Consider the following 14,470-nt stretch of genomic DNA (forward strand, 5'->3'; position numbering starts at 1 on the left):
GATGTCAACGAATGAGTTAAGTATGTATTTTAGTATATCATTGATGTAGATCAGGAAGAGAGGTTGGCTCAGGATGGACCCCTGGGGAACTCCAGCATTAATACTGTGGGCTTCTTATGTCTGCCTATAAACCACTACTTTTATGAACCTATCGGAGAGAAATGATTTTATAATTGAGAAAACATTTCCAGTAATACCGTCGCTGGAAATCTTGTGAAGTATGCCCTATCGGAGAGAAATGATTTAATAATTGAGAAATTATTTCCTGTAATACCGTAGCTGGAAATCTTGTGAAGTAGGCCCTTATGCCATACCTTATCGAAGGCCTTCGATATGTCAAGAGCAATTGCCCTGGAAAGGAAACCTTTGTCAAGAGATTCACTAATCCTATGTGATATAACCGTTAGCACATCTGTTGTAGATCTTGCTGAACTAAACCATATTGCATGTCACTAAGAAGGTTGTTTCTGTTGAGGTGGTTGACTACTTCTTTATTTAATATGGATTCCAACAACGTACTCATTACACACAGGAGACTTATTGCTCTGTAGTGAGAGGGAGATGACTTTTCACTTGAATTATTAAATACAGGGCATACTGATGAGGTTTTCCAGGGTGTTGGAAAGCACTTCTCCTTAAGGCAACGCTTAAACAGTTTTGTAGTATGGGGGCAAGTTCTGGTTGGAGCTTTTTCAGCACTATAACTGGAATGCCACTAGGGCCAGTTGCTTTACTGGAATCAAGGTTCTCGATTAGCTTGGCGACCTTACGCACAGATATTTGCATGTTGCATAGCGTGTTGTCTGTTATAGGAGGAAATACAGGGAGTTGATGGTCATTGTCGCATGACGTAGAATTAGCTACAAAGTTCTTGGCGAATAGTGTTGTCTTGCCTGATGCTGACGAGATGACTTCAGGTCCATTGATGATAGTTGGGATAGAACGCACACTTCTGTTCAAGATCTTGTTTGCTATTTTCCACAACTGGTGGGAACCAAACCGCTGCTCAGCTACTTTGGATTTAACAGACTGAGCATATAGCTCTCTTGCATGTTTTATTACTCTTTTACATTGGTTGCTGGCAGTCCTAAAAGCAGCTTTAGTCTCAGTACATCTAATTCGTTGGTAACTATGGAAAAAGTGATTTCTATGTGCGATGGCAGCAGCATGTTCAGGGGAGAACCATGGTTAGCTGTTATGTTTTTGTTGGAATTTTTTGGATGGTATGAATCGGTCTATGCCTATAATTAACCAGTCGGTCACGTCTGATACTATAGAGGACACATCCTTTTTAAACATGGAATGCAGAGGTAGGTCAGATGTGAATGTACGGACACTATCCCAGTCAGCCATAGAGTATCGATACGAATTTCCCGCCCACTAAATATTTTCTTCAGTAAAAAATCGATGCTTGTAGAAATATATTTTACAAAACTGTAAAAACCATCACATATATTTATATTATGCCACTTATCCCAATCCATGGGTAATTATCATTTATAATCTGCTTGAGAGAGCGGTTTTAAACAAAAAATAACCCGAATTGACCTTCTTATTTGAAGTAGATTCGCCTTCAAAAATTTACTTGTCATTTTCACATACATACATACACATATACATGTGGTAAAAGCAAAGAAAGTTCAATATAGATAATAATAATAATAATAATAATAATGATAATAATAATAATAATAATAATAATTCTGTGGTACAACAGTAAAACCATATAGTATTATAAGCATTTTAATTTTTGACATATTGATAAAATGTATATACATACACACACACACACACATATATATATATATATATATATATATAACTACTTAATTTACTCACATAACAAATAATATACGAAAGTATAAATATATGCGTAAACTTTAAGTATTTACTTCAAAAGTGCTCAATACGTAGGTAGAGCTAGGTAGTAAGTTATAAAATATATATCGCGATTAAGCTACACTGAATATTCCGCGTTTCGTCCACTCTAGGACGCTTCAGGCTTATGCGCATAAGCCTGAAGAGTCATATATATTTTAACTCTCTCTCTCTCTTTCTATATATATATATATATATATATATATATATATATATATATATATATATATATATATGAAGCAATATTTCGAAATCCAATCTACAATTTATACACAATTTCTGGAATTTAATAGAATTTTCCGACTTGGCACATAAAACAATTGTGTAAATAAGCCTTAAGAACATCAAGGAAGCATAAAATAATTTTACTAAGTCTACATTTTTAAAACTAATGTAATATTTTTTTACTTTTTGATTATGCTTGGAGTTATTTGTGAGGTTGGCATGAACTCTTAAGGAGACGTTTGATGAAATGAAAGAAACTTATGCCCCATCATACGACCTTGTAAAACGATGGCATCGTGAATTCAACATGGCCGGAAGTCTGTGGAAACAGCTCCTCGACCCGTTCGCCCCCTTTCTGCCATTGATGAGGCATCTGTCCGTCAAGTTGTGGCTGCCATTTTAGAAGATCGGCGCATTACTAGTCGCCAAATAGCCCAAGGTTAATAAATAAATAAATAAGTAAATAAATAGCCCAGGGTCTGTGGAAACTATCATTCCTGACCATTTGCATTCAAGAAGCGGGAACACGTCGAGTGCTCGAAGATGAATTTGGAGATGTGCCGAGAAGATGAGTCAAAATTTTTCAAAAGACTGATTACACAAGATGAAACCTACGTCCATCACTATGATCCAGAGACTAGACCCCAGTCAATGTAGTGGAAGCACTTGCACTCACCACCTCCAAAGAAGGCATGTGTGCAGCGCTCCGCTGTCAAGGTCATGCTCAGAGTCTTCTGGGACCAGGACAGGGTAGTGATGACGGATTTTCTGGCAAAGGGTACCACAATTACAGGAGCTTATTATTCTTCACTGTTGAGGAAATTAAGGGAAGCTATCAAAATCAAGAGGCGGGGCAAGATTAGCAAAGTTACCCTCCTCCTGCAGGACAACGCTCCGGTCCACAACTCGCATGTCGCCAGATCAGAAGCACGGGCGTATGGTTATGAAAATCTCCCATCCTCCCTACTCTCCTTACCTTGCGTCCTCTTACTTTCACCTCTTCCCAGTTATGAAGTTGTTTTTTAAAAGAAATCGTTTCCCAGATGATGCAGCTTTTATTTCTGAAGCCACGTCGTGGTGAGAGGACCATCCTGGGGTTTCTACAAAAACGAGCTACAGAGCTGCATCAAATGACGAAAGAAATGTATAACTCTGGGCGGTTCCTATGTAGAGAAAGATTAATAACTCTTCCAAGTTTCGTTGCTCTACTGCTATGGGAAGTGGGTTGGTGGCATTACTTATTGCACGCCCCTCGTAGGCATTAACACATTAGATGTTACTGCATATTTTACCTTAATGTTATACTTCAATAGATAAAAATAGGCATTAACACATTTGTCTTTACCGCATATTTTACTTCAATAGATAAAAATCTCATAAACGTTAATTCATTATTGTTGAGTATATGGTAATGTGTGAATTTCATCTTTGTAGTATTATATTTGGAAATAAAGGGTTTCACCAGGTGTGGCATTTTACTACTGAATGTAATATATGAATGCAATACTGTAGTTTACGTTCACTTCTGCAACATTAATTTAATAAGAACGTGAAGTATACTATTATGTTTTCCGATATGCTATTGGAGTCTGTTATAGTATAAAATTATGGTACTATCTTCACCGTACATGATTCTAGTACGAGGACTCGTCGTCTAAATTATCACTCTATATTATGTTACATGGAGTGATATCAGTAAGCTAACGTAAACTACTTCTTTTTATTAAGATACATATTGCGATATAGAGTTTGGTCTTATTTAAACATCGAATACTACGCCATTGTTTACTTTTTTGTCAAGGTGTATTCATATGGTGACTTTTTACATCAAATATTTAAGCTGTCTGACTAATACAAAACGAAAGTGAAAGAGTCGTGGATTGTAAATAAACCTACCATGTAGTGTATGTTTGGATGTGTTGTTAGTATATCAGTTGTTATCCCTTCCTTTATCCCTATATATATATATATATATATATATATATATATATATATATATATATATATATATATATATATGAACACATTTCCCCGTCTTACTTTGACCTTAATAATATAAAAATCAAGAAATGTCATGCAAATGTAATATGCACAACCTGCAGCACGATGTCTTAGGTGTATTATAGGCCTATTACCTCTACACTTCCTCGATAATCGTGGATTCCTATATTTTTTCTGTCGAGAGTTCACTGCAAAAATCGGTTAAAGTCAATGGAAGTAGTAAAATCTTTTCTCTCTAATAAATTCCTCCTACCTCCGCCACCACTTTATACCGTTGTGGGATCGTTCACTAGGGAACATTACGAAAGAACACCGGTTTGGGTTTTCTTTACTTCGTAGTTGCTTAAAAACCTTGAATGGACTTAACCGATCCGCAAGTATATTTATGCCATTTTTTTTTCGCTTTTCGATGTGTTTGTTTTTTTAGTTTTAATTTTTTCGATTACGTTTTTTTCGATTTCTCTTTTACAGAAGTGTTCACTGGGGGTTTTTTTTTGGGGTGAGGGGTCTCCGATCCTGCAGATAAGTTTACCATCGTTTTTTTTAAACTATTTAAACAGGGTTATTAATACGCTTATTATTCAATTTAACCCCTTCCTTACAGACATACCTCCAAAAACACCTGCCAACCGCTAGTAGTCTATATATATATATATATATATATATATATATATATATATATATATATAATGAACTCATTTTTCCTCTCTGGTTTTAACTTTAATACGATTGAAAATCAACAGATTTCATGCAAATGTAATATACACAAACTGCAGCACATTCTCTGAGGTATGTTATAGACCTATTACCTCTACACTTCCGGGATAATCGTGGATTCCTATATTTTTTCTGGTGAGAGTTCACAGCAGAAAATCGGTTAGAAACAATGAAAGTTGTAAAACATTTTCTCTCTAATATATTCCTCCTACCCCCGCTACAACTTACACCGTTGCGGAACCTTTTACAGGGGATAGTACGAGGAAACACCGGTTTGGGTTCGTAGTTGCTTAAAAAATGGAATTGCATTTTAATGTTCCTTTTCTTTCTATGTTTCTACTGGGTTAAACGCACAATTGGATTTAAGCGAACCGAGTGTTTATTTATGCCATTTTTTATTTTGCTTCATTCTGTTGTTTAAAAAACTCGAAAGACAATTCGCTTTATTTCGTGGTGTAGTTGATTACAAAACTGGAATGGACTGGGTGAAACGCACCATTGGATTTAAGCGAATCGAAGGGTTATTTATGCCTTTTTTGCTTTTCGCTTTGCGCCCTGTTTTTCGGTTTTCAGAACACGTCAATCATATTTTTCCCTGATTTATGCTTTCTGTTTTCCGATTTCTTTTTTTAAAGAACTTTTACGTTTGTTCGCTGTTTTTTTTTCTTGTTTTGGTTTCGCCAATTTTATTCAAAAGTTTAACATCGTTTTTACTTTTATTTAACTATTTAAACAGGGTTGTTTCGTCTCTTATTCTTTACCTTACCCCCACCCCTTACGCACACACCTCCCAGACAACTGAGCAACGCCGGGTATCCCCGCTAGTTAAATTATATAATACGTAAACGCATATGAACCACCGTGCAATAGATAGTTTATTTATGAAGAATCATGAATTTATGAAGATTGTTCTGATATGTAAATAAGTCTATACGCTGAGAAAATGTATTTTATATTTGTAACACCCACATTCGAAATAAAAACATATAAAGCAAAAAATAATATGCTGCTGAAAGAATTTACAAGAAAACTCAGAAATCTTTTAACTAATTAAAAATTCTTAGCTCACAAACCATTCGCCTTATCGATGATTTGTTTATTCTTAAAGAATAAATACTTAATGAACAAAGAACACACGGCAAAAGATAAACGCAATACGATAACATACGTTGTGCCAATCATCAATTATTTAAAGTTGACTAATGATTTGTGGAAAGATTAGAAAAAATCAACACTACTCACTGGGCGGAATACTATTTTGAATTTCGACTAAAATCAGTTTATAATTTTTTAAAGTATATAGCGTTTTTAAATAAAATCAATATTTTGTTTTATATTTTAAACTAGCGGGGGTACCCGGCGTTGCCCGAGTTTTTGTTTCCGGGACGGGGGGGGTAGAAAATGTTAAGGTAGGTAAGTAGGAAGGATCAAACCCGGAGTCATGAGTAAAAGTAGGAAAATAAAGTGTGAAAAAAAAAACAAAAAAAAAACATCTGCAACGTTAACAGTTCGGCCACCAAGAAAAGTCCATTCCAGTTGTTTAGGAAAAAAAAAAACTACGGTAGGTCGGCGCGAACGTGAAAATATAATGTGAATTGTCCAGCACGCTAACCACTACGCCACAGAGCACTGCAGCTTAGTTTAGTGATTTTAAATAACTTCACATGAAAGAATTACGAAGCCAAACCGGTCTTCCCTTCTCAACTGTTCCTTGTGAACGATCCCCAAACGGTGTTAAGTGGTGGCAGGGGGAGGAGGAATTTATTAGAGAGAAAATATTTTACCACTTCCATTGATCTTAACCGATTTTGTCCGTGACTTCTCAGCAGAAAAAGTATAGAAATCTAAGATTATCGAGGAATTTGAGAAATAATAAGCCTATAACACACCTCAGATATTGTTCTGCCGTTTGTGCATATTATATTTGCATGAAATATCTTGATCTTTAATCCTATTAAGGTCAAAATCAGACGGTAAAAAATGAGTTCATTTTATTTATATAGAGATAAAAAATCGCTTATTACTGACTATATCAAAAGGAAATTACTGAATAGTAATTATATTTATTCAATAGTAATAAATCTTGATTGATGATTCAATAAATCGCTCCTGATAAAATTACATTTTGGCTGTTTCATCGATATAGATTTCCTTATTCTTCGATATAGATATTATGTAGAAAGTTATTATGGAGAATCTGATGAATATTTTCCAGAAAGCATTTTCATTTTACTTAAAATACGATTCATTGTCGGAAGCACATATAAAGTGCAGCCACTAAAATTCTGGTAGTATATTATTCACGGGGAGAACAGGTAATTATATAATATAAATAATAAGCATAATAATCACATTCTAAATTCGTTTCTCGCAGTAAAATATAAAGAGCCGGCACATTCAACAGAAAAGGCAAATGTGTACTGTATTATATAGCACTTATTAAACATGTATTTCATATTTAAAAAAAAAGAACTAGCTTAAAAGTTGGCTATCGGTATACATATGACATAAATCCCTGTTCGGGACAGTGTCTAAACTTCAAATCCAACCATCCATATAATGTAAAGAAAGGAATCGTCTGTTGCCGACAATAAAGAGCAGAAGCAATCTGTAGTAAAATCGGTACGTATCAAGACGAGATGGACAGTTTAATAGAAACCCTCCATCTAAACAACTATCCAGAGAGCATTACATCAGCTTTAAGAAATCTGGACCAAACACAAAATAATACCGCAGAGAAACAAACAAGTCTTTATAACATATATCAAGGACTTGTCTAAAAACAGCTTGTGAGAAGCAAAATCCACACAGAAAAAATAATGCTAAGATTTCGTTTATATTATTAGACAGTTGATGTTCTATCGATTTGTATGTATTTTAAATTTGCGATTTAAAAAATAAAAAATATATCCATATGACTGAGGTGCATTAGCTTGAATCGAAACCGAAATAAAAACTTTATATGTATGTGTATGTATGTATATATATTAATGTATACATATATATGTATGTTTGTATATATATGTATATGTTTATATATATGTTTGTATATATGTATATGCATATGTGTATATATATATATGTATATGCATATGTTTATTTATATATATATGTATATATATATACATTTAAGGGATTAGAACAACAATCTAAAAAGCAGAATATAGTTTAATAATATTAGTAATGTATTAATGCAATTACAATAAGAGAATAAATAGTGCTCGTTGTAATGTAGATATATAATAACCTCGATAGGCATATCTATCCTGGAGCGATTTGAATATAGAGTAGGATGATGATTAATTAAAATAAAAAATAAAAAATCGGTTTCATAAGGAAAAACAAAAAAAAATCAGTAATTGTACGATGGTTTCAGTAACGATGTTCTTATTATGATAGACAATGAGTCCTGGGCAATAATTTTATCATATAGTTTTTTGAAACAAAGTTTCCTCATCAGCAACAATATTGGGTGATTTTTTTTGCCTAAAGACACAAAAATAAACCGAGCATATATTATTGCTGATGAGAAGACTTTGTTTCAAAAAACTATATGATAAAATTATTGTCCAAGACGCATTGTCTATTATAATAAAAAACATCGTTACTGAAACGATCGTACAATTACTGAGTTTGTTTGTTCTTCCTTATGGAACCGACTTTTCATGTTTAAATTTAATTATAAATTATTAATCACCTTACTTTATATAAATATATAAGGTAAAATTAAAAGCCAAGAACAATGCGAGATTTTTTTTTTATATAGAGTAAAATTAAATGCAAACAAAAGAAATAAAGTTCTTTTTTGTTGTTTGTTTTTTCTTTTTCACACAAATTTTAACTCTAAACAACAGTAATTTTTTTTTCTGTTGTATTCAATGGTGATATAAATAGATAGATAAATAGATAAGATTTATATCACCATTGAATACAACAGAAAAAAAAATTACTGTTGTTTAGAGTTAAAATTTGTGTGAAAAAGAAAAAACAAACAACAAAAAAGAACTTTATTTCTTTTGTTTGCATTTAATTTTACTCTATATAAAAAAAAAATCTCGCATTGTTCTTGGCTTTTAATTTTACCTTATAATTTTCTTCAACAATGCTTCAAGCAAACTACAACCTACTTATATATAAATATATATATATATATATATATATAAATATACACACATGAATACATATATATATATATATATATGTCTTATTTGTAGCATTTAGAATTTTATTAGGTTTAAATAATTCAGTAATAGTTCAGGTACCAATAAATTTTAAGCCAAAAAGGAGATGACTTAAAGTGTAACCCACAAAATTATCATCTTTTACAATTGAGCATTCATATTTTGTTTTAACAAAAAAACAATACACCAAAGCATGGGTTGATAGCAATAAATAGTGTATTTAATCGTTAGTTACAATTCTTTCTAAGACTATTCGGATGAATGCAATACTGATGTCGTTTGAAAATTTTCACAAGTACAGACTTATTGAATAAAAAAACAAAAAACACTTTAACAATAAAACATAATAGAAACCATTTCCCTTATAAGGAAAAGAAAAACAAGAAAAAGCATTTCACCCATATCGCATCCTTGCAAATAATTTTTAAAGAGTTATATAGTTATGTAACATGCAAATAGGATGATTTATTTATGATAAATTACTTTTGAATAAATTAATAGTAATTAAATCATTCTGGATGGAGCAAAAAGTTAATTTCAAAAGCCTATGCGAGTTATTTCATGATAAAGCCCACCATCTTGATAGAATTTTCATGCTTTAACTAATGTATCCTTTCGAATACATACGCTTTAGAAAAGTTAACCATTTATTTCGACAACTACAACATGTTTAAAAAGTCTCAATCGTTTAAAGTTGATTAAAAATCGAAAAAATACATTTCTGTTTTTACCTCATTCTTTTTATTAACATAAAAAATCTAGCAAACGTCACGCGCCTCGAAAGTTCAAAGGTGACTTCTTATATATTTTTACATGGACGTGAGCACTTATCAACGCCCGGAAGTCACTCGGGGATATGTGTTATTGCATGTACACTAACCAATGGGATAATATCGTAGTAATCGTTAGTAATGGAGATTTGATAAAGTGTCTTATTTAAGGGGGCGGTTTATCAAGAAGTTGTTTATGTTGGAGTTGAAGACATCCAAGTTGCAGTCAGGTGGGGGAAAAGGCAAACAGAAGAGAGTTCCACAGGCGTGCACTTCAAGAATGTACCTTTGTTCCTGGAATCATCGTTTGGATTTAGGCACAGATAAAGAGTGGGAAAAATTGTTGACAGTAGTGTCAGCTAGACGGGTGTTTCTCGTGAAATATTGGCGAGGGGGGGACGAGGGATTGGTGCTCAGACAAGCACCTGCCATGGAAATAGAAAAAAAAACAAAGACAGGCTCGCAACGTCTTTTCTGTGCGAGAGAGGTTGCAGGGAAGAGAAAAGGGCATCCCATACTAAACCACGAAGTCTATTTTGCACTCTATCAAGTCAGGATAGGCTGTTTTTTTCAGCTCCTGCCCACATACAGAAGCAGTACTCCGCCCTTGGACGTACATGTCTTTTATATAGAGAATTGCATCAGCAGTGAGATATCTTGTATAACATCTGTTATAATTTCCCAAGTTAATTTAAAGTAATTATAATTGTAGATTAAATTTGCGAGCGAGGAGATAATCAGGTATCATTACATGCGACGATTGTTTATTACTCCTTTATGATTATGCTATGCTTCTGATTGTGTGCAGGAAGTAATAAATGATAAAAAATGAGTAGGTTAATTAGAGTGTGTGTGTGGGAGAGAGATAGAGAGTTGCTTTTGAAGTATGGTAGTAGACTCGGAGTGAACATGAATTTCACATTAATTGAACAGAAATAGTGTAGCGTTTTGTACATGTTAGATAAAATGTTAAGAAACAACCCACAGGAAAACGATTTCATAATAATGCATTTTTCAAGCAAACAAATAAAGGCGCTCAAACTGTACACAGATATTAGAAAACGAGATGCCCATTTTTAACATCATCTCATATATTTAGTCTTATTTTTTGTTTGATTATTTATTTATCGTATAATATGTTGGGTATATATATTTTAAGTACATTTTATAATCGACAAGGATGGTTTACATCGCTGTAAAAAATTTAGGACAAATCTAAGAAAATTATTTCATTACAAATAAGTGTAACTGACCATTTTTAATGAAAATATATATTTAACAATGTATGCAGAAAATTAATTACGCCTGAAAGTATCCTTTGCCTCTATATGGCTATCATTCGCCCATTTATGGAGTACCGTTGTTACATTTGTGCTGGTGCATCAGCTACTCTCACTCGTTGAAAAAGTTTAAAAGAATGTCGCCAACAAGATAGGTCCTAAACTGTAATCTAGGCTTCAGCACTACCCCGTCAACGAAATATTGCATCCCTACTTCGATAAGAACTTTAATGGTGAATGCTCTGACGAACTACAAGCACTTGTACCCCATCAAGGTGAATACCCCGACAAACCCGACAAGCAACTAAATGCCTCCCCCTGTACAGTAGAGATCTCTAGTTGTAAGGAAGCTTCTACCCCAACATTTTCCTCACAAGAACTGCTAGACTTTTGAACTAACTTCCGGAATCCTACTTTCCCAATACTACTTACATGCCGAAGTTCAAGTGTATTGTGAACGGACATATTGCTACTTATCTCCCTTTATAATACCCCTGCAACTTATGTCCCCGAGAGTAGCCCCCTACTTCAAAGTGGCACTATGCCTTGTTTGGAGTGAAAGTTAAATAAAAAGTCCATCCTACTGAAATGAATCTAAAAAGATGTAATAGGATTTCATTAATGTTGTCTTACAGTGTTTTGTAGTCCGATGGGGGCCGTTGTTTATTTTGCATATTATATAAGATTATACAGAAAAATATTCTGAAATAATTCAAACTGTTAATACATTTCCTTATAACATAAAGTATATACATGTGCGCTTCTATAACCCAATGTGTAATAAGAGTTCATATACGAATGCACAGATGCTGTAATAATTTATCGTGGAAATAAGCGATTTGGACTGACAAAAATAGTTATGTTTGGTTTAGTACTTCCGATTCAGGATTTTGCTCACAAACACAAGTTTATAGCCGACTTGGAAAGTAATTATTGTGATAAAAATCGTAACATCTGCCACAAGTGTCACCTCGTACTTTTCTCAATGTGAATCTATGTCGAAACTAAATAGAAACTTGGATCGATATCAGATATCGCATAGGGAAGCCATTCTAGTTATACGAACTGAGTGTGCATATCGAAACGCGGCAATATCGTTTCAGACTTTAAATTTTATGACCGTTTTTCTTTGTCAGCATCTTTTGAATCGGCACGTCTTTTGGACTGCAATACAATTCTAATCCGTATGGAAATCGAAATCTAAAATAAACTGTTCGGACCTAGAGCGTTATTCTCGTCTTCAAACAAAACCGGCCGCGAAAAATGGGCAAAAGCAGGCGGCGTATATGACGAATCAAAGAATACGATATTCGTGTTCCTGTTTGCTCTAATTTTGGCTTTCAAACATTCCTGGCATTCCATCAAATCTTTAAATCCGTCTTAATCTTTGACATGAATGGTTGACCGGGAAAAATCAATGAAACGGCAAGAAAGACGCCAATGAAATCACCGCGATGGACGTATGATTCGCCGACTGAAAGCGGGAGCGCAGAGATAAAAGTCAAAGAGAAAACAGCAAGCATTACAAAGACGACGGTAAAATAGAGGAAAACCTTGAAGACGAACCTCGCATCAACGATGACAACGCTTACAACGACTCAAACAGAAAACGAGCAATTTTGATTAATTTGATTTTAAACACTACTGTTCTCATATTACGTGCTTTTTACGATTTGATCCGCGATAATCCTGGGAGGTATATTACCCAGCCTAATAACATGTCAGTTTTTGGATCCGTCAGTCAGATTTTTTCATCTTTCAGTCAGATTTTTTCATCTTTCAGTCAGATTTTTTCATCTTTCAGTCAGATTTTTTCATCTTTCAGTCATATTTTAGAATCTTTCAGTCAGATTTTAGAATCTTTCAGTCAGATTTTAGAATCTTTCAGTCAGATTTTAGAATCTTTCAGTCAGATTTTAGAATCTTTCAGTCAGATTTTAGAATCTTTCAGTCAGATTTTAGAATCTTTCAGTCAGATTTTAGAATATTTTTGTCAGGTGATGGAATATAATTCTCATAATGTAGAATATTTCTGTGAGATTCTGTAATCTTCTGTCAGATTCTGGCATCTTTTTGCCGATTCTGGATTATTTTTCTCAGATTATGGATCCTTTCTATCGAACTATATAATCTTTGTATCGGATTCGTAATTTATTCAGCCTGCCTGATAATCATTCTGCAGAATCCATGAATTGTTCCGTCCGTTCGGGGAACATTATGCCGGATTTTTCAATCTTTATATCGCATTTGGAGAACTATATGTCGAACTCTTACATTTATGTATCGAACTTGGTCATGTGCATGCCGAACTTCTGAATCTGTATGACTAAGTCTTGAATATATATGTACAACTCGGGAATCTTTGTCTCGCTCGACAATATGTACATGTTTTTTTACATGCACACTTAAAGGTTGTGGTATACGCTTTTTTTCATTAAGCATTGTCGGATCGAAATAAAAAGTAATCGCAATTGCATTAAGTATATCGCCCGAATTCTCGAGTTGAACAAGGGCAACATGAAATCGTCCCCTTCTGTATGTGTTAAATTGACATTTATCTTATCAATAATTATATTAAAATTGTCGACGAAAATCGTAGTAAAAGATAATTGTAAGAAGATGCTTGGCTTTCGAAAGATGTTTTTTTTAAAATTGGCAATGAAAACAAGTATGCACTATTTGTAGTTTACATGTATTACTTTTATATGCTCGCGCTTAGTTATGTAATTAATCTATTAGTTATGAGCTGCCTTCAATAAATTTCCAGACTATTTAGTCCATACATTTAAATTGTCGTAGATTCTTGAAAATTCACTGTTATTGCATTACCCCTTATGCAGTGACTGACAAATTTTTATGGTGCCCGGTTCAAAGGAACACTTACACCAGTAATTGTAATACACCTTACTAAACATAATGGTCAGTGTTGGTGAATTTCAAACATGCTATTTAGATGTGAGAACATTTTGGAAGACCGATATGCAATAAAGTTCTCATTTAAATTTGAAAAAAAACGTCCAATCAAATATATAAAATGCGTCAGACTGCTTTTGAAGTATCTTGCATAAATCGAGCATCAGTTTTTGACTGAAATAATAGATTCAAACATTCACCAATTCCATCCTTGTAACAGGCTATCTGATTAAGATGAGCGTAAAGGCAGTTCTTCATCCTCTTTATTACCCAAACCTTACCCCCTGTAGAATTTGATTATTCTTCTAGCTACAGTGAAAATGTAGAGGGTGTGGTTATGAGATAAATATGGAGATAGAAGAGTCAGTGACTAGAGTAATTTATACACACCAAAAGATTATATCGATGGAGTCATCAAGAAATTGTCAGAACGATTCATCAATTGCATTGCAGCCAGAGGAGATTACTTAGAAGGGACTAGATTTTCACGTGTGCACTATCTGTA

This window comes from Euprymna scolopes, chromosome 25 (assembly GCF_053919585.1).
Source record: "Euprymna scolopes isolate OS-2025 chromosome 25, ASM5391958v1, whole genome shotgun sequence".
Classification (NCBI taxonomy): domain Eukaryota; kingdom Metazoa; phylum Mollusca; class Cephalopoda; order Sepiida; family Sepiolidae; genus Euprymna; species Euprymna scolopes.